The 22,336-nt window shown below is 39.9% G+C and overlaps 2 pseudogenes; both read left to right on the top strand.

Moving 5' to 3' along the window:
- Positions 1 to 9,077: 9,077 nt before the first annotated feature.
- On the top strand, positions 9,078 to 15,761 carry LOC139714142 (uncharacterized; annotated as a pseudogene).
- Positions 15,762 to 18,499: 2,738 nt separating this feature from the next.
- Positions 18,500 to 19,443, top strand: LOC139714143 (histamine N-methyltransferase-like; annotated as a pseudogene).
- The last annotated feature ends 2,893 nt before the right edge of the window (positions 19,444 to 22,336 follow it).

A 22,336-nucleotide genomic window follows, 5' to 3' on the forward strand; every position in this document is an offset into this window, starting at 1 on the left:
CCGTGCATTCTTTTCTTCAATTTTGCAATTATTCGACATGTTGGTGATGATCTACAGGAAGCCAAATGTGGCTTAATCTATGTCATTGTGTATAGCCGTATTTACATATTTTCATAATCTACTTAGGGGATAGGTAATAATCATGATATTGACTGGTCTTGAGGGAGATACCATGCAGATAGATATTTCCCGCGCTGAAAGAATATTCCCCTCGTCTTCGACTCGGGCAATATTCTTTCTGTTTGGGCAATATCTTCTGGTATCTCCCTCAAGGGCAGTCAATATCATAATAAGTATTCACGAATGTTTATCATTTCCACAGTGGGAATACCTAACAGGAGACTCTTGAACTACACCTTCCTGTTATATTGCATCATGCAGTCCGTAATACTTGGGACCTGTGAAACGGATGCATAATGATTCTGAAGTTTAAGTATTGACATGATCAAAAATTCTGAGAGACTCCGGGGATTCCACCCATACAGTATACAGACGTGAACATGCAGATACAAGTGTATGATTCAAGTCTTCATTATGCATGATGTGGAAGTTTTTGATCGGTGTTCTCTTAGTAATCAATTATCAAGTTACACACGGTCAGAAGCTTAAGTCAAAGGAAGGTGTCGGATTAAACTCTTTCAGGCAGAGAACAATGAATTCTTGGAATAGACTTTGTGGTGATACTGTTGAGAAAACATCACTCAACGCCTTCATGTCTAAGCTCGATAATCGCTGGAAACAGAAGCATAATAACTCTAAACCAGATTTCATAATTATTGACTATCCCGTAGATACATCACATTGAACTATTCAGGCTCAGGATTGGGTATGTTGAATGTCCCTCTACCATGTCTACAAGTTTCTGATCTACTGGGCGTTGTCATAGGTAATTCAGGTACAAAGTAATTCAGATTCCAGATTAAAGACACATGCGTATTACTTTTTCTCTATCTGCACTGGGCTCGTCAGTCAAGCCTGAGAGTAAAAACACACGACTAAAATAGAGTCATTATGAGCAGCCACGGTGCTTTCTTCTTTTTTTTTTCCTGTTTGCCACGCATATACACACACTTGCAACGGCCTTACAATAAAGTTGTACGGTATATTGAAATGTCCATCCGACATTTCTGAGCACTCAAACCAACAATAATATTGTCATTTTAAACGCACTCTGCGACCTGCGGTTCATTGCGTCTATTCAACTACTGGTGACTGAAGAAGTGCCCCAGTATAATATTGGTGTACATATTCCAACCATTAGACACACGTATACACTATCACACACACACACACACACACACACACACACACACACGCTGTCAAACACAGCAGAAAGAGCTTCAAACATAATTATAACTCTCTGCCCGATTTGTTGGCGAATTCATAAGGTTGAACTACCGTAATTATAATGACTAGATTTCCGTAACGCATAGATTGCTAGGCCTATACATGTACATAATAAGTACACCGGGCAGACTATAGGCCTACACCTACTCACTAATTGCAGGTACCATCTCCCCTTCCACAGTGCCCACATTTAGTATGGGAAGCATAATATACTCCATTTTATTAGTCTATTTGTATACAAAAAACATACACGCAAAACAAAAACATACACGATTCAATGTCTGGAAGAAATAAGAAATCGCACTTTATCGCACAGTTATCGTGATGTTACAAACACTGAAGAGTTATTACAGTTAACCCTAACTGGGCCGGGCTATGAGCCGGGGGGGGGGGCTCCCAGTCCCCCCTCCAGATCTCGGCCGTCGACCGCGCGATCGCGACGAAAATTGGCACACACATTGCCTATGATGTAATCTAAAGTACTTTGAAAGTAATTTTTCAAAAAATTATTACTTATGCTAAATTATGCATAATGATGCATGAAATCAGACTATTTGGTATAAATCACAAAATAAAGCTCAAAACAGGCACATTTTTTGTGTCAATATTCTTTTTAGTGTCCTTAGCAAATGTAATAAAAAAAAATTGTGATATCAGAAAAAAATTCTTAAGTATTTTATTGTTCTTTTAATTTCTTATGTATTTCTTTGTTTTTTGACTTTATGTTTTTCATTGTTTTTTCGATGAAATTTGTCCGCGACATCGCTCTGAGCAAGAAAATATGTTATTCATTGATTTTAATCAATAAAACACCAAATAATCATGCTCTTATGAAATTTGCCTGTAAGCACAGTTTGCATTGAAATTCTACACGAATTCACGTTTTTGAGCAATTTTTGGTCTGACATGCATGTACATATTTATGCGTAACTTCGGAATCGCGCGCCCGGGCGTTACAAATTTGGTGTCAAAAGATGCGGAAGACTCGAAAGAAAAAAGTCATGAAACGTCGCGGCGATAGCTTTTTGCGATTGCGATACATCGCGCGGAACGTCGCGATGTAGGCCCCGGCCTAGTTAGGGTTAAGTATGTGCTCAGGTGCAGGGAACACACTTTTTGAAATGTCGGAATATTATGACAGTTCAGTTGATATTTTGCTCGATGTTTTAACTCCAATTTTTACTGCAAATATTAGGTTGGTCACCGGGAAGTAGGATTATTTCTTGTATGGTAATGATCTGAAGTGAGGATCCACACCCTGTACAACAACATAATCAATAATTCAGTCTTTCTCTTTGGGATGTATTGTAACAGGGCAAATTGACACACTAGTCTTTATAAGCATTTAAATACCCCTCCCCTATTGGTATAATGAAAGGGTCCACCACATGTCCCACAGAAGAGATCTCTCCCTGCACACATGCGACCTGCCTGCCACATCACCAATACTGAGATATAATCAAAGATCTAAACAGATGAATTTGAATTACACTTCTCGAAGTCTTAGCATCATAATAATGTAATCTTTAGTCACTGACGATGCTCACAAGCAATTCTGTGTTCCTATATGCATTAAATACTTATGTCAAAGAATAACTATTCTTGATTAGAGCAAATACTTTTGTTTTCTAATCTTTGTTTCGAAACGCAAATTACCATTTTTCTTCATTCTTTCTTCCTACCAGCTAAGACACGTCTGACAGTTGAGGCACAGACCTGAACCACGCAGCATCCACAAGCATCCTATGCTCTCACTTTGCAGCTGTAGGGCACGGTGCAAGGACAAGATTAGCCACGATGAAAGAACCAAAATTTGGGAGAAATTTTGGTCGCTTTCGTACAATAGACGAAGAGACTGGATTTCGAATAACGTCCGTAGGGTCCCCAAAAGCGTGCTTAAGAACAGTGAAAGCGAGTCATGCCGCACTTGCACTTTGCTTTGGAAGATTGGTGAAATTAAGGTTTGGAAATCATTTTTCCTTAGTACTCTTGGCTACAGAAATGACAAAGTGGTGCAATTTTGCACTTTCTAACGTAAATGAGATTCCAACCTCGGGGGCATTAGAACAGAAGGTGATAGGAGAGGACTCCATGAACCGTCCAACAAGTATTCAGAAGAGTACAGACAGCAAGTTATTGATCACATTGAGTCATTTCGTCCTCAAGTGTCACAGTAATAGTGTGATCATGCGCGTCATCCCAGAATCCTACCATAAGAACTCACAGTGAGACAAATGCATCTTGACTTTTGTGAGAAAGTAAACCAGGCATGCTCCTACTCCTACTACAGGAGAATTTTTAAGAGTTGTGATTTATCGCTTGCTGTACCCAATGTCAAAAATGTGAAGAGCACAAACAGCTCCACAAAGATGGTCCACAAGAGCACCAATGCGAAGATTGCACTTGTGAGGAGTGTCTGATGTATCATAAACACAGAGAACGAGCAAACCAAGCAAGAAAGGCAATGGAAGTTGACTGTGCCCAAGTGGAAGATGACAGCAACATTCTTGTAGTCACTGCAGATATTTATGCAGAAGATCATAACTACGCCTAAATTACCCTCTAAAGATCATTTCTTTGCCAAGAAGTTAGTCTTGTTTAATGAAACATTTGCTTCAACATGAACAGGTCCAAAGACATGCATAGTATGGCATGAGGGAGAAGCTTGGAGAAAGGGTAGCAATCTAGCTAATTCGTATTTGCACTTCATCAAAGGTAACAGAGGTAAAAGCCCTTTTTACACTTGTGTTTCTTGACCCCGTACTTTCTCTGACCCAGGACTATCGTTAGTCCCGTACCAATTTTTTCAGCTTTTTACACTCGTCAATAAATCCCGTTCTAAGCTCTTGTCCTGGGCTAAGGAGAAAAAGTGACCTTTTTACACTCGTATTTCTTAGTCCCGTACTTTTCCAAACCACATGAATATTCATGATTTTGCTGTGCACTGTACAAGTACACGCACGTGTAGCCCTTCTTTATAGGGTACATTATAGTTTTATTTATCATTGACTAGTTATAGTCATATTTGCTACAGGCTATACTACTCTCTAAGAAAAATCGAGTGAAAATTTTCACTCTAAAAAGAGTGAATACAAAAAAGAGTGAATTTCGAGTGAAATTGGAGTGAATTTTGAGTGAAAATGCTCATTTTCACTCATTTTGGAGTGACGTCAGGGATCACTCGAAGATTTTGGAGTGATCCCTGACGTCACTCCAAAATGAGTGAAAATGAGCATTTTCACTCAAAATTCACTCCAATTTCACTCGAAATTCACTCTTTTTTGTATTCACTCTTTTTAGAGTGAAAATTTTCACTCGATTTTTTTTAGAGAGTATAGTCACATCATATTTGTAAATGTATGATGGACGTCATTTCAGCCACAAGTGCTGGCTATATTATGTATATTACTGTTTTGATGGTTATGATTATGTGCTATTGATTTATACATTAAGCATATGCTTTACACTAGTTTTGAGCAGGCCAAGATTCTCTATAATACAGTAACCAACAGACTAAAAGAGAAATCTTAAGTCCATGCCTTGCATATCACAAGAGTTTATGTGCCTTAATACTTTGTAACCAAAGTCAAACACACAGGCACCCCTGCTCACAAAAAGCACATAGTAGTCCTCCATTCATGGAGTGGAGTACAGCAGCCAGAAAAAATGACTCATCCTGTTCTCGAGAATCCGCAAGGACGATGAAACTGGAGGAAAGGAAGGTCACTCTCTGACTTGTTGTTTTAATATATGCAGACTGTACCATGTTATTTAGATGTGAAAGTTTTTGTTTTGTAATTAATCTAATTATTTCTAGTGATACTATATCACTTTGTTAATATTGTGTCAAAGAGGGTTACTCAATGAATTTTGATATGTAATTCATCATTGTGTATTTTGCTTACCATGACCTGGTATTTAGCCATATTCTCAGGCAGTTTTACCTTCTAGCGGGAGAAATGGTAGGGTCTGCCCCCATTTCAGCATCTGGGAACTACATGTACTCTCATCCTCCATATTTGAATTAACTTTTGAGAATATTATTTTCACCCATTCCAGGTAAGCAAATACATAATTTCTACGCTTATTTTGACTATTGTAAATTATATTTTCAACATATTTGATTCATATTTGTGGATGGCATTAATTTAGTGAGATATAAATGGATTTAAATACCACTTGCAATTCAATTATTCCAGAGCACCATGTGGTGTCATATCTTTCAGATTAGTAAAATTATATCATGAATTAAACTTTATGTTTGTGACTAACACCCACATCTTGTTAAAGTGGATATGAAATGCACATTGTTTAGTTTATGGCTATGCAGCTGCGTGGAACATTTTATTCCAAATTTGCCCAAAATGCATAACTTTTGAAATAGACTTTTTATTTGATGCACTTCAAAATAATCATATATAAACCCAAATAGTGACATTGTCTAGTCAATCAGATAGACATAAGCTCTTCTATCTGACACATCAATGTCACAGGGTCAGAGCTTGAATGTTATAATTAAAAGCCCTACAAGACAATGATTGCATAAGTTTAAAATTATTATTAACCCTTAGTTCTAAGCAATGATTTTTGACAAATGATAATTCAGTGAATTAGTAGTAAAATATTTAATATATTGATTGATTATAAACACTGCATATTTGAATTAACTTTTGAGAGGAGAGGAGTTGATGCCAGATTGGTGTTAAAATATTATTTTATTCACCCATTCCAGCCATCCACATCCACACAACCCATACGATGAACCCGAAAACATAAATCATTGAGACCCTCATGCCTTAGTGGCACAACCCCTAATGTTAGGCCTTTATCAGTTGTATTGTAATTTGATATGTAGTAGTGGAACTTAGTTTTAAATGTAACTTCGGTTATGATGCTTACTACACACATACCATGTGGGACTAGAAGCATCTGGAGTTCATACTCCCTATTTGTAAAATAATGTATATAAATTATGTTGATAGTTAATTAACACGGCATAAAGGATAATCTATTCCTTTAAACAATGCCTCCTATTTCATAGGCAGTGTCAAATGTATATAAGGATGTTAAGTGTGATGATTATTACTGAGTAAAGTATGAATGATTGTGTGTAGTGAATGAATTTGGTTAGTGATGTGATAATTCATGACTGTAATTGTGAGTATTGTATGTGTAGTCTGATATTGATGTTTAATTCCAGTTACCAGTAGGCCGAAAGGTGGGGTATATTTCTACATTTCATCTTTAGGGACAAGCTGAATGGAACAGCTTTTCATTCCTTCATTAATAATAATGTCAAAGACATCCGCTGCGTATTAATAATACATTTGTTTGATAATTGATTCAACAAATTAACCGATCCTCCCCCACCCTAAAATTTCCGGTGCTACAATTGGTAGCAGAGCGAGGTTCATATGTCATAATTTTAAGAATTATTTTTCATATGATTTCATTTACCCAAATTATGCTGCAAAATTTACTTTTTTTATACATTTAATTATTTGCATTTGTTGCTTAATATAGCTTTTGATCAAATTTTCCCCCTTCCTTACTGTTCTGCACACTAACAGCTATATGTACTTGCGTCTTATATTGACTGACCATTATTGACCTCAAACGTACTGCCATGGACTTGTGCGTTCTGACCTTGACTCGACCTGACATACTTTAGATCATAGCTCATTCATAGAGTAAGACCCATTCGTCAGTTTCATCCCCATAGGGTTTAAAGGAATGTGTCATTCTGCCCTGTTTACACTGTAAATTTGCTTTTCTCATTTTGTTACTCTCTCAGTCTCCTCTGTTTTGTAAACTCTTTGTGGAGGTTCACCAGTGTGTGAAAGGTCTCTCTCTTGGTGGAGCAATCTTATGTGTTGTGGTGTAATGCTGGTTATTTCACACAAGCATTGAATTTGGTTGACTTTTGAAGTTATTTGTTGGTGAACAATTTTTTTTTTGTACCGCTTCAAGTTTACTTCAATGCTGTTGCACACAATTGCTGCTTTGTTATTTGTCATTCTCGCAAACTTGTTATTTATGTCACCTACTGAGGCTCATTTATTGATTCTCAGGCTTATGACTGTTGGTTTTGTTAAGCCAACATAAATCTGATGTTTCATTTTTGTCCTGCTTTCTCTCTTCTTTTCTAGTTTGGTCCTGTCGCACTGTTTGTGATTGTGTTCATGGATTGTTTTGCTCATGCTCGTTGATTTGCTTTAATGACCAGAAAGGCAATATTTTGGCCTGCATTTTCCTTGTGTCTTGCAGTCACTGAGGCAGATTCTATTTCACATGATTCTCCATTTTTTGGGTTAGCTTCTGCATGCTGATTCCTTGTACTTACTTTTGCGACGGATCATTGTAACTAGTCCCTTGTTCTTTCTCTTACTCACTGAAGTTTCTTTCGCTCACCTTGATTGTTTATATTTTGATATTGGCTGATTACTTTTCTAATACTTGTAAGCAAATTGATCTGCTATTTTGATTGTTTTCCTTGTTAAATTGTGACGTGGAGCTTCTATATAGTTACTCAAAGGTTGAGATCGAGAACTTGCTTGCTCCAGTGAACCACTCAGTGCCACATTCTTTGAAGACTCTATTGGTTATTTTGTGACATTGAAGTTGTTTGATATATCTTGTCTGGTATTTTGTGTTGATCTAAACATTGCATCTCAAACTGAAACCGACTCCCCTGTGCAGGATACTTCCTCTCCTCCAACTGCCGACTCGTTAGCAAGTTTTCTGGCGGAATCAGGTTTAGGCCGGGAGGAGCTGGAGACCCTAATCCAGGGGCACAAATTTGAACAGAGCAGCTCCATTGTTCCTCCGAATTCTGAGTCTCCCAAGAATATAGTATTCAATAATCATCCCCACGCCTGCCCAGACTTGGGATTTTCTCGGGTACAGAGCCAGTTAAACAAGGTAGACTGACAAACATTCCATGATGTTGCCCTCGAAATTGCCACAATGCCCTCCCTTGACGAGGTGACAAAATGCAGGGAGGTAATCACCCGACTTGTCTCTCCGGCAAAAAGGCAAGTGAGCAGCACGTGCTCTCCTGCCGAGTTGGTGGCGTACCTTAACGGGATTTACGGAAAGGTACAAAACAAGAACCTGCTATTGCAGGAGTTCATGGGAATGGTCCAAGACAAAAATGAAAAGCCCTCTGACTTTTTGAAAAGGGCTCAATTAAAGGTCAATAAGCTGGTTGAGGTTGGGGAGTTTTCCCCGAGGCAGCAACACAAAAGCTGTTTGATAGGTTTATGATGGGATGTCACGATGAGTACATCCTCACCGTGACTAACGTTCACAACCAAATAATTGCACCCCCGTTTTCAAGGCTCATCAACATCATTCGAGGGGCTGAGGCTACCAGGGAGGCAAAGCTTGCGCAACATAAGCCAGCCTCACGGCCACCAGCACGAAGTTTTACACAGCAGATGGAAAACCTTAGCCTCTATGAACGAGTGCCGGCCCACTCTCAATCTCACCCAACACCCCCAAATGGCAGCAGCACTAATTCCCCAAAGAAAAAAAATCAAAGGGTGCTTCTTCCAAACAAAACACACGGGCTCAGCCCTCCACACCAGCAAATTAAGGGACACGGCGGGTGCCCCTTTAGAATAATTGTTTGCTATAACTGTGGGGAACTAAACCATGTAGACAAGACATGCACAAATCCCCCCAATGAAGAAAAGAAAAAGCAAAATCTTGAAAAGCGACAAAGAATGATGGAGGCATGGGATGCCATGAACTCCAGCACCACAGGCCAGAACAATACATCCCCAAACGGACAGTGACTCCAGTCATGGGGCAGACAAGGAGTCCACACAACAAAAGACGCCCTCAAAATAAACAAAATGAACCACAAAACAATGTAAATTTACCCCAAGACTTAGTAGGAGAGCCATGAATTGTGAAACCGCGTGTGTAATAGGGGATATACCTACCACATGTCTCATACATAGCGGCAGTGTTATCACTACCATACAAAAACAGTTCTATGATTCAAATTTGCGCCATAGGTACCCTTTGGAACAAATAGTGGATGGTGCCCTCCGAATTGAAGGTGCAAATGGGCAGCCTGTTCTTTATGAAGGGTACACATGCATACCAATCATCCTTCCCCCTGAACTTGTTGGCATAGACAAGGCAGTCAACGTCTTAGCTGCCATAGCAACATGCCCCATTTCCTGCTCGTCACCCCTCATTATTGGGACCAACGTTTTCAGAGATTTGGCAGAAACTGCAGGGCCCACTTGGGCCCAAACTTTCTTTCACAATTGGAAGTTCCACCCTCCATCCGAGCATGAAGACTTGAAGTCTTCACATTGCTCCTCAGCCCAGAAAGTTGTTGATGAGTACTATGAGAAAGAAGGAGGGAGTGACCTGCATGTTTTCGGGAGACCCCACTACTGGCAAGGTTGGGAAGGCCCGAATCAGGTTGCGTCATCCTCTAAAGGTGAAACCTTCCAAGGTCATAGAGGTTAATGGGACAATTTCCAGCTCACTCCCTGCAGGTAGGCATACATGTAGTGTGCTCAACGAGGCCATATCAATAGTATCCTCCGAACCCTGGTAAAAACAAAAACAAAACAGCGTAGTCAAGGAACTTCACAACAAAGGGGAAAACTACCTTTCAGAAAAGTCGAGGAAACAGACTGGTCGAAAGTTCTTGCCTTACACACGATGCAGATTTCACCAGAGCAAAGTCAGAAAGCTTGAATGTGATCGAATCACCACAAAAATGGTGAAAAATGTATGAGAGGGTTTCTACAACTTGGGTGGCCTTAAAGGACAGAGGGAATACATAGCTAGACATATCAGCTGTGCTCCCAATAGAAAGAAAGTCGAAAGACATGAAAGATAACCTACTTTCTTCCCAGTCCTTTTAATCCTGGACACAAGCTACAAGTCTGCAGGCAAATGTTTCTCTCGACACATGGGATTAGTGTCACGATGTGACTGAGAGTGCGAGTGTGGAATGTGTGAGATTCCTTTGTTCAGGCAAGCCATCAGGTGGGAAATGGGGACAGCAGGCGTAAACAGCATAGAAAGTTAGAATCGGGCAAGCCAGGTGGAGAGAAGTGGTTAGGGAGAAAGGACAGTGTGGAAGAAAGAGGGAGGCTCAGTGGAGTCAGGGTAGAATGGCTAATGTAGAAAAGGAGAGAATAGGTATTTAGTTAGGGGGAGATAGTTGGGATAGATAGGTTTAAAGCCAAAAGGAGGAATTAGTTGGAAAGAAAAGGGACATGTAATAAAAAGGGGAAAGCTAGTTGGAACCAGTTTAAGCACAGTAGAGGGTGGAGTTATATTAGAGGCGACAAGGAAAGTAAATTTGGAGGGAAAATCAGTTGGATCTGAACATCTGTCAGAGCAAGACATGCTCTTCTAACTCACTGGTGATAGGAGTAGAGAGGTAGCTGATCGGCCTACAACGCAGCGCTGCATTTCAGGCAGGAGAGTCATGGCACAGCAGCCCCACGCATTAGGGCAGGGCACGCGCAAGACATGCTGCAGGCACTGACAACAGCTGAAGTCTCCTCCTCACCATTACTTCAGGGTCTGAACACCAAATCAGACATCGACACTGACGAGCTGGGCTCGACGTCATCGCTAATACGCTCGACGGAATCCTCACTACATCGACGGAATCATCGTTATCTCGACGGAACCATCGTTATCTCGACGGCATAGCAAATACGCTCGGCGGAATCACCGTCAGGTAACTCAACGGCATCATATTGACGGCATCACCATTAGCTCAACGGCATCTCGGTTAGCGTGAGGGCAATTCCCGCTACCCTGACAGAATTCCCGTACCTTGGTAGTCCTCCGGTGCAAGCGGTGGCATCTCGGTCGACACGACGACAACTCCCTCCAGCCGGACGACATCCTCGACATCGCGATTATCCAGGCAACTTCTGCATTACCGCACAGACTCGTTCACACCCCCCCCCCCATTCCCGTCGGACAGTATACATAGAAACCACACGTGCGCACAGTAAAGTATTGAACCACAGGTATTTTATTCAACCCGGGTCTAGGATGTGTTTATAAGATTAGTCTAGGATGTGTTTACATGAGGAAAGGATTTATTAGCATATTATATTATCTCATTGGATTGCTCCTGAACGTTTCTATAATTTCTTTGGTGTAAATACGAACGCAATTGTAATAGGTTTTTTTGTGGGAAAGTATTGTAAAAATATATTTTTTGTTCATGAAGTCTTGTTGGAAAAATAAATAGCATAAGAGCTGCATTTTTTGTTCAGTAAACTCACGAAGTGTTGAAGTGTATTAATTACAGTGTATCTCATAGCAGAACCAGACTTATCGTCAGTCGTAGATAAATACAGATCTTAGAGCTGACAATTAGTACCCGCCAAGTACAAACCGTTTTGGCAAAAACAAACAACAAGACAGGTACTATTGAGAAGGATAAACGTGGAGTAAACAAAACCTTGACCCAACACAAGGGGAAAAAAATTCTTGCGCATCTTCAGAAATTTCCGAGAGTTCCATCTCATAACTGTCGTGCCAATTCTGACTACACGTATGTCTGCCCAGAACTCACGAAGAAAAAATGTATGAAATGTTTGTGAAAGAAAATGGGAAGTGTGCCTCTGAAAGCACGTATGTGGGAGTCATGAAGTAAATGAAAATCAAAATACACCAGCCAAAGAAAGACATGTGTGGAGTGTGCTCAAACTACACAAATGCACAGGGTGTCCAGAAGGAAGAGTTATAGCCTGTGTACACTGCCCACAGGGCAGAGACAGATTGTAAATTACGGCAAAAAGCAAGCAGCGAGCAACCTCTTGTGATGACTATGCCAGTGCCATCTTTGATCTCCAGCAGGTAATATACTTGCCCAAAACAAACAGAAATGAGGTCTTATATAAAAGAAGACTTGCCTGCTACAACCACACACTATATGAATTGGGATCAAGAGAGGGCATCAGCTTCTCAAAATGAAACGATCACCAAAAGAGGCTCAAACGAAATCGCCTCATACCTCTTGGATTATCTTCTAAGTCGATTTCTTTAGTGATGGCTGTGCTGGCCAAAATCGAAATTCTGTCCTGCCAGGAATGGCCATGGCATTCCTTCATGAATCCAGGCATGTCCTGTGTAAAACATTTCACTATTTCGAAACCAGCCATGGCCAAAATGAGAGCGATTCGATTCATTCACACATTGAACAAAAATATCGAAGTCACACAAGGTTCTGCACCCTGCTCACCTTGCCTCTATCATGGGGAATCACGATCAGACCCAAGGCCATACAGGGTAAAATGTGTCCAAGCCCAAAACATGTCATGGAAGTCCTACTCCCAGGAAGTATGCATAATTTGGACAAGGACATCAGAAGAGGGTGTAACAGTAGATTGGCCTGCCTTCAAACAGCTGCAGGTTAAGAGTGTCCACTTGCAAGATGACTTCCACACCCTCTCCGTAGGCCAGGGTCATCAATGTAGAAACCAAACACAGACTGTTAAGCTTCCAGGTCAGGCATACCAAAGCAGACCAAAACTTTCCCAAGGAAGGTATGAGGACCTTGTCAGATTAGACTCCTGTGATCAAAGACATCCCATTCCAGGGTGGCAGCTTCGAGATCCTCCCATCTACTGCCAGTATGTTGTCTTATTTGCCAGAAAGACAAGAACATTGCGGAAGCTCACAGCAAAAAAAAAAAAAAAAAGAGAAAAGAACAGTTAGTTTGCTGTGAAACTATAACAGCTGGTAAGCTAGTCACTGCAGCTGAGATGAAGAAAGATAAGGCTCTCCTTATCAACATCAGAGGGAAAGATTTAGTGGCCCTGGAAGCAAGATATAACAAGAGTTATTTTCGGTCATACACTAGATTTCTTAATAAAACTTGTGAGAGAAATTCTGAAGATGTTGTTTTACATGACAAGGGATACAAACGCTTTTGCCAAACTGTAGTTGAGGAGAGAATCATCAAAAACGGGGAAATTTTGAGGTTAACAGAATTGAATTACCTGTTCAAAAAGTCTGTAGAAAAAGAGGAGGGCTTGAAAATCCCATCCTACAAAACGTTCAGTCCTAAAAGACGATTGCAACATTCTTATCCATTCCTTAAATTTGTAAAATCATCAAAAAGTAATAAAAGTGATCTTGTGTTTGTTGAAGACCTTTCCACAGCAAAAATTGCAGAGGAAGCAGTGAACCACTCATCGAGTGCTGATGATACAGACACTGACACTGACACTGAAATGGGTGCTACAAGTAACAGCATTGAAGCACAATTGGAATGTAGGCCCCTCTACAATGCTGCTCTGGCACTTAAGAATTCCATCAAAGACACATGTGATGCCACCCCTCCACTAAAGTGGCCACCAACTTGCAAGGACTTGACTTCACAAGCAGCTCATGACATAGTTCCAGATGAGCTATTCAATTTTCTGGCATGGACAACAGGCATCACAAGTTATATTCCCCCACAGGGTTCCCGTGTGAATATAGATGCTTCCAGCAGCAACAAAATTGTGTCTGTTTGTCAGGACATCATCAGTCTTGGAATGAAGGGAAAAACGATCGATGCCAAAACATTCAGCTTTGGCAATGTCTGTGCGCAACATGACTGGATCAGCTCAGTTAATTGGGCTGTTGAATGGCCTGGGACATTGCATCTCAAATTCAGCAGTCCTCAGAGGTGCAGCGCAAAAGAGGAGACGAGTACATTCCACCAAACATCAGACCCCACATACATACTACATTAGTTTGGGACAATAATGATTATGGGGAAGACACACTGTCGGGAAAGAGCACTACTCACAATATCAATGGTATTATTATTCAACATGGAGATCAGACTGCTGCAGAAGAACCAGAACAACCTTCTTTAGCAAGATCGAGGAAGAGATCACTTCAGCCACCTACTCCAAATATTTAATTCTACACTGGAGGACAGAGGGCAGGTCCAGAGCCATATGGTCAGGGTATATTGGTAGAGCTCGCACATTATGAGCAGACGCAGGGAGATGCACGGACATTGGATAATGCTTACTTTCTTTGCAAGGTACCAGAAACCAATCTTGATTCCTTACCTGGGTAGACAGGCTTTAATACCATTCTGCACAGAGATTCTATTCCATCAACCTCAACTATTGGATATATTTCTGTAATAGATGCTAGTCCTACTAATCTCAGCACAGTGAATACAATTCTGCAAAGAAGTATTAGCATCGCAAACAAGCTTGGCTTAAACAGATTGTTGTAGTGTTTGACCAGGCAATTTATCCTAAGGCCCAGGAGATCCGTTTGCAAAGTCCTGTCTTCATGAAAAGACTTATACTTCGAATGGGAGAGTTTCATATTTCCCAATACTTCATATTGGGAAATGATTTAATGATGGTCTAAAGGACATCCTCATTGAATCTGAGCTGGTTGCACCAGGTTCTATTAATGGTGTGTGCAGTGGCCATCACTACAACCGCAGTGTAAGGAGTCACAAGATCGTTTGTGAGGCATTGCACAGATTACGACGGCAAGCTTTTATCGAAACTCAGCCAAATGAAGAGCAAGACCTTTTGTTTTGCAATGCTTTAGAGCTGCAAGCTGCATTTCCAAGGGATTTTGACACTGCTATAAAGTCTGAAGGGATCACTAATTGTCTCCTCCAGAGGTATGCAGATTTTGTGGACAAGAACAGCAAACAGAACCTGACATTCCAGTACTGGAGTAGCTGTATTGAGATGGTGCAACAACTACTGCTGTTCATCAGAGCTACCAGAGTTGCTGACTGGAATCTTCACCTATCGAGTGGTCGCTCCATGATGTCATGGTGTTTCGCGTACGACCGTGTAAACTATGCACGATATCTGTCTGCATATTGGCTTGAAATGAATAATCTGAGCGCTGATCATCCGGACATTCATACTGAATTCCAGAATGGAAAGTTTGTGGTTCAGAGACAACAGGAATATGGCTTTGCTCAGGTTGCTTGTGATCAGGTAATAGAACAGACAGCCAACCGTGATTCTAAGACCAAAGGAGGTCTAACTGGACTAACTGTCAATAAGGGTGCTGTTCAAAGGTGGACTTTGACCCAGCATGAGAGGGCTGGAATTAGCAGGCAGTATACTGCGATGGCTGGTCATAGAATGTCTGCAAGGGCCCGCAAGGATCTTGATGAATCAAGGAAAATATGAGATGAAAAAGATGTAAGAAGTGTTATGTATACCATCATTAACATGGTCAATCCCTGTGATACTTCTCTTGAATCTGATCAGCTGTATCATATCACCTCAGGGAAGGTTGCTTCAAGCCCAGTGATGAAGGATCTCCAAAATGTATATGAGAAAGGTGAAGAAGCTTTTCAGACCTTCTGTGAGAAACGACTTCAAGCATCAGACATCAGCTTTCACGACCCTGTCAAGAAGATGTAGTTGAAGACATTCAAGGACACCTGTAATCACCCAACCAGAGCTTGTTGAGTATTATGAGAATTTGCCTCACAAATCTCATGTTTCTTTCCTTTCTCCATGTTCTCCTTTACTGTATATTCAATGGAAATTCATAACATGGTCAGATATATCAAGATAGCTGGTATACCGAGGTAATTTTGCAGGTCCCATTCGTATTATATATTCCTTAGTTTTACCTACCCCTGATAATAACAGTAAATAAGACAAACTTCACACAAATTCTCACTCTGTGAAAAGTATGTTACATTAACATACTATTTAGAATGAACATTAATGAAGTGGGAGTGCTGTCAGAGAGAGGATTGTACGCTGAACTTGTTAATTCAGTCACAGGTTCGAACCCGAAGAAGAACACTTTTGCCCTTGAGCAAAGCAGTTTATTTACATTTGTCTTTGAAAATCTCTCTAGCTGTCAGATTACTATGTCTTTATTTTAGACATTGGCATTCTTAGAACTTACGAGAAGCTTTGTTGAAATGAAATGTATATGTTTAAGAAGCGTTAACAATGACTATTTCATACCAATATTTCCTGTATTTTAATAACCATCTTGATTCCAGTTCATCATTCGTAGTTAAAGGTTCTTTGAGTCAACTAATGTTTGCTTCATAGCCATGAGTAACTTATTTTGTGTGACTAATAAATCGTTGTTTTCATTCCATGATGATTATGTAACTTGAAAATTCAATGATGGAAGTACAAACAGGATAATACATGGTTGCCTACAAGCTTTGCATGTAAAGCTGCTATCCAGACAATGATGAAGACTTGTGAATGAAATCATTTAACCCCCCCCCCAAAAAAAAAAAAAATAAATAAATAAATAAATAATAATAATAAAAATAAATCAATTAATTAAATAGAAAATAAAAAATAAAAAAAATAATAAATAAGATAAAAATCAAGATCACTTCAACAGCGGAAAGGTTGTATTCTTACTTATCATGAATCAGGTTGGGTATTTCTGAAATAAAATATCTGTATCAATATTGATAATAATGAATATGTATCAATTATCAAATAATGTATACTTTTGCTGAATGGTAGAAGAAACTTTGTGTCTACACAATTTCCAATTTAAGATTCTGTGATTTGTACATTTAATGTACACAATGGGTACATGTTCTTATTACTGCCACATGCATTATGATTATGAACTTTTGCCATATTACATTGTCAAATTTTGAAAAATGAAATGATCTCAGGTAACAAAAGGTTAGGTATAATGTGGTGGAATGTATATTTTACACATTTATTACATTAAAGGGACTGTACAGTAATGGTTGAGGCGGGGATTCATGTTTTGAACATTCCTAAGTGAGATAATGAAAAGCCTGTTATGAAATATGAAAGAGCATGAAATTTTATGAAGGATTCAATGTTTATTTGATGAAAATTGGTGTTCATATTGCTAAGATATCCAAAAAAGTGCTAATAATAAAAGGCAACATGCTTTTAGGATTTCTTCGTTTCACCTTGTTTTGGGATATTTCAGCCATTTCAAAACCGATTTTCATCGAATAAACTTTTGATACCCCTTAGAACTGCATGCTCTTTGACATCTCATAGAGTGGTGTCTGAATATCTGGCAAAACGTTAAAAGCTAAATCCTCACCTCGACCAGTACTGTACACAACCTTTAAATCTGTTTGTGTTTGTCAAGTTAACTTTTCGTACTGAGTAATCTTTGATGTATGTATTCATGAGAGAAAATGTGAGAAGAAAGAAATAAAATGCGATAAAACTGAAATGATTCAGTGGAGGAGATGAGACCTAGTTATCACCAAAGAAGAAGTTACAAGGGCCCTTTTGCTGATGTATCTGTGATTGTGTCATTCCTTGCACAGGGGCCATTCTTGCGCTCAATATTCTGAGGTTGTGCATGATGTATGTGTGATCTAAGTAGTCAGAAGTCAAAACTACACTTCGGAGCAAAATACTAATCATTTCATTATTTTGTTTATAACATTAAGATCAATATGCAGGCCCGTAACCAGTTTTTAACAGGGGGGGGGGGGGGTAATTATTCTATAAGCCTTGAGTCTTTTTCTATTGCAAAGGAGGATTGTTGGGTTTTTTCCATCCCTTCCTCCCTCCTTGCCCCTCCTCTTCTTCTTCTTTTTTTAGAATTGTAGAACCCCCTTTGGCCTGATATGTATGACTGCATGTAATTACTGATTATGGGACAAAGAAATGGGCAACAGTGAGGCAGAATATAATGGTGTGTAGATTGTATAGTTTGCATGCGTATCAAAAAAAAAATGTATAAAATATGTATGTACAAGTATATATATATGTGTGTATTATTGTTATCATTATCATTGTTTATTATATTATTATTATTATTATTATTATTATTATTAATATTATTATTACTATTATTATTAATATTATTATCGTTATTAGCCATATGAATGAGGGCACATGGTAAGCAGCGAGGAAAAGCATTCTTTCTTTTTCATGGGCCTATCCTAGGACAAAGCAACATGGACTGATTTTATGTCACTACTCTAATTAATTTCAATGTTGAAACTTCCAACATAATTCTGTATTTAATATACACGTAGAATTAGGCATTTCATTAGCATATAAACTGTAAATGAATGATTGAACAAAATATGGCCTATTCTAGCGAATCAACCAGTCTGTCCGACGAGTTCATCACCGTAACATCTTGTCTTTGCTTCCTGTTTTCCAGGATGGCTTCTAAGAACCACGGCACACAAGGGGTAGCAGAGAATTACAATGCTGTTAAGACGCTGACCCCTCTCACCGATGACGAAGAGCGTTTTAAGGAGGCCTACCTTAATGGAAAGATAGCAAGCAAGGAGGAGATTTTGCTACACGTGACCCAAACGTTCGAGAATGTAGTGTGGGGAAAACTGAAAGAGACATTTACAGCGGATACGCATATTCGCGCTCTGGGCATCGGGATGTTGGGGGAGCATGAATTGACTATCTTGCAACGCCTCCAAAGATACTACAAGCGAATCACGCAAGTTGCTGTCGAGCCAAACGGCATGATGCTCCAAGCGTTCGAGGACAAAATACGAAATTTCTACTTATCCAAGTCTGTCGTGACCGAAGTCTTCCATGGAACCAAACAAGACTTCATCTGCAACCGGAGGCACAACAACGAGAAGTTTAACCTGATAACGTCAATCCATAGTTCGTACTTCTGTATGTTGATGACTTAGAAAAGACCCTGGAGCAGCTATTAGGTATGCTCAAACCTCGCGGAATTCTCGTTCATATCCAGTGTGAAGACGACTTGATACACATAATGTACCCGGAAAAACCATGGCTTCTCAGCAACCAAAACGAAAAACCGTTCTACACGTCCAAAGACGTAGTTGATTGCGTCAGAAACAAGGTCTGCGATGTCACCTGTTTTCCAACGAAGATTTCATACGACGTTACAGAACTCTTCCAGGAATATTCCTCCCTTGGTAACAGGATTCTCAACTTCCTCACTTCCCAGAGTCACTTTCGGGACACAGCTCCTGTCCATATGGTAAAAGAGATTGAAGGATTCTGGCGGGAACACAGTAAACGTGACGACAGAGGGCGCTTTATAACCCACAGCACTGACTGCTGCATTGTTATCGTAAATACTATCTCCAACGTTACCTTATCTGCGTAGAGCTACTAGACGTCAGAGTAAAAGAACCTGAAGTATTGGCGATCCAGATACCTTGTGGAATCATATCACTACTTCAGACAAGTGACGCAGGCTCATTGTGACATCATTGGAGTCGTGGATATCAACGCGATCCTCAATTGTGACGTCATCAGAGTTAAAGGAAGGAAACAACGATTGGATTTCATCGGTTGTATTAAGAGATCGAGGGATTTGTGGTTTGTAGATTCATATCAACATTGCATCACATGTCAAGCCAGGATGCATCAAGTAAGATCTTTCCATAATATTCTCTTCATGTAGAATTCTATAGTATAGGCCTATTCATATCTAGACTAGCAGTTATGGGGAAAGTTAAAGATATATGTGGCGTGTGTGGAAAAGGAGTTACAGGGAAAACAGGAGGTATCCAGTGTGAGGGAATTTGCCAGTTATGGTTCCATCCGCATTGCATTAATCTAAACTACCATGAATATATAGATTTAGGGAATAGCTCCGTTATATGGATTTGCAATAAGTGCGGAATGCATAACATTGGAACGAGTATGACGACAGGGATTGGTAGCGATATTTTGGGGTTTTCGTCTAACGATAACACTTTTGATGCTCTCGACTCGGGCTCAGAAGAGGAGGAAGAAAATGCAGATGACGTTAGTAATACGTCATTCACTCAGAGTGATATTGGTTCACCACTTCATATGTCTTCACCCAGTAGAAAAGTTGTAAGACCTAGGAAGTCTAACTTCCGTTCCATTAAGATTCTCAATGTCAACTGCCAAAGTATTCGCGCCAAAAAACAGTCTTTCCATCTTCTGACGCAAATACATGATCCAGAAGTTGTCATTGGTACTGAATCATGGCTATCGTCATCAGTCAATAATAATGAGGTATTCCCAACTGATCAGTATCATATTGAGAGAAGAGATAGACCTAATGACCCTCATGGTGGAGTGTTTATTGCTACTAAGAGAGAACTTGTAGCTACAAGAGAAATCGAACTTGAAACAGATTGTGAAATTCTCTGGCGTAAATTAAACATGGCGGGATCTAAGACTTTTCATATTGCTGCGTACTACAGGCCTCATGAAAATGACGAAGAGAGTCTTGCGGAGCTTCAACGATCCCTGTGTAAATTGAATCGCGATCATATGGTAGTCATAGGAGGTGATTTTAACCTACCTGGATGGGATTGAGAAATCAGACAGGTGAAAGCATGTCATCACCCAGCGCTTCATCATGCTTTTGGTTCTATGCTTGATGACCATGGGTTAACGCAGGTAGTTAAGGAAACAACCAGGAAAGAAAACATCCTTGATCTATTCCTAGTAAATAATCCAACGTTAGTCACCGATGTCTCAGTTGTACCAGGCATTTCAGATCATGATTGCCCACTTCTCACAATTGCTGGTTGTCCAACTCGCCAGAAGCTAGTAAGAAGGAAAATCAACATCTACAGCAAAGCGGATTGGGAGAAATTTGCTGATTTCATGCAAGGTGTAGGCAAGGAAATTGAAGATAAGCTTGACTTTTGCTCAGTGAATGAGGCTTGGGTTATGTTCAAGAATGGAATAGAGAAGGGAATGGCAGAGTTTGTTCCACATAAGATGACATCCAAAAAGAATGAAATACTTTGGATTACAAACAAGATTAAAAGGTTGATCAAAAGGAGAGATAGGTTGAACAAAAAAAGTCAGAACATGAAATTGAGAAACCACGGGGTAGTCGCTTTTCAATTGGAGGAAGAGTTGAAAGCAATTAAGAAATCACTGCAACAGGAGCTAAGGAGGGCTTATTGGAATTATGTGGAATCTCTCTTTTCTATCGATGAAGATACCACAGAATTTGAGAGTATGAAGAGATTTTGGGGCTTCATCAAACACAACAGGACTGATAATACAGGAATAAGAGAACTGAAAAAATGATGGTATTACGATCACTGATCCGATTGCAAAAGCTGAAGCATTGAACCAACAGTTCAAAAGTGTTTTCACCAAGGAAACTCCCATACCGAATGACTTACTACCGGAAACCTCAGACTTTGAAGAAATGGAGGATATTTTGTTTACATCAAAGGGTGTAGAAAAGTTGCTTTGTGGTTTGAAGATATACAAGGCCCCTGGACCGGATGGTATAACTCCACGAGTCTTGAAGCAGCTGGCAAAAATTCTGGCTCCAATTCTTTGCAATATATTCCGGTTGTCATATGAATTAAGTGAAATACCAAATGATTGGCGTGAAGCAAATGTTGTACCAGTCTACAAGAAAGGTAGTCGATCTACTCCTGTAAACTACCGCCCCATTTCGCTGACATGTATTTGCTGCAAACTAATGGAACATGTTTTAGCCAGCAAAGTTATGAAGCACGGGGACGAAAATAACATCATTTTTCCCCTGCAATATGGCTTCCGTAAGAACATGTCATGTGAACAACAATTACTTGGTTTCACAAGCGATTTACACAGGAAGTTGGATGCAGGGTGTCAAACGGATGTTCTAATCATGGATTTTTCAAAAGCTTTTGACAAGGTTGGACATGAGTGAGCGGCTTTTACGTAAACTGGACTATTACGGTATCAGGGGGAAAAATCTGAAATGGATTCAAAGTTTTCTCAATGGAAGAAGTCAGAGGGTCGTTTTGGATGGTGTTAAATCTTCTCCAATAGCAGTGGGATCTGGAGTGCCTCAAGGGTCGGTTCTTGGGCCTTGCCTCTTTCTGCTTTACATCAATGACTTGCCTGATGGTCTCGCGTCAAAGGTTTGCCTTTTTGCCGATGATGCAATTTCCTACATGACCATCGACAATCAACATCATATGCAAAATCTTCAAGAGGACTTAAACAAATTGGTGACTGGGCGAAAAAATGGATAATGGATTTGAACACAGATAAGTGTAAGG

This window comes from Diadema antillarum, unplaced genomic scaffold (assembly GCF_040938485.1).
Source record: "Diadema antillarum isolate AM-2024a unplaced genomic scaffold, OU_Dant_1.0 seq00002175_RagTag, whole genome shotgun sequence".
NCBI classification, from domain to species: Eukaryota; Metazoa; Echinodermata; class Echinoidea; order Diadematoida; family Diadematidae; genus Diadema; species Diadema antillarum.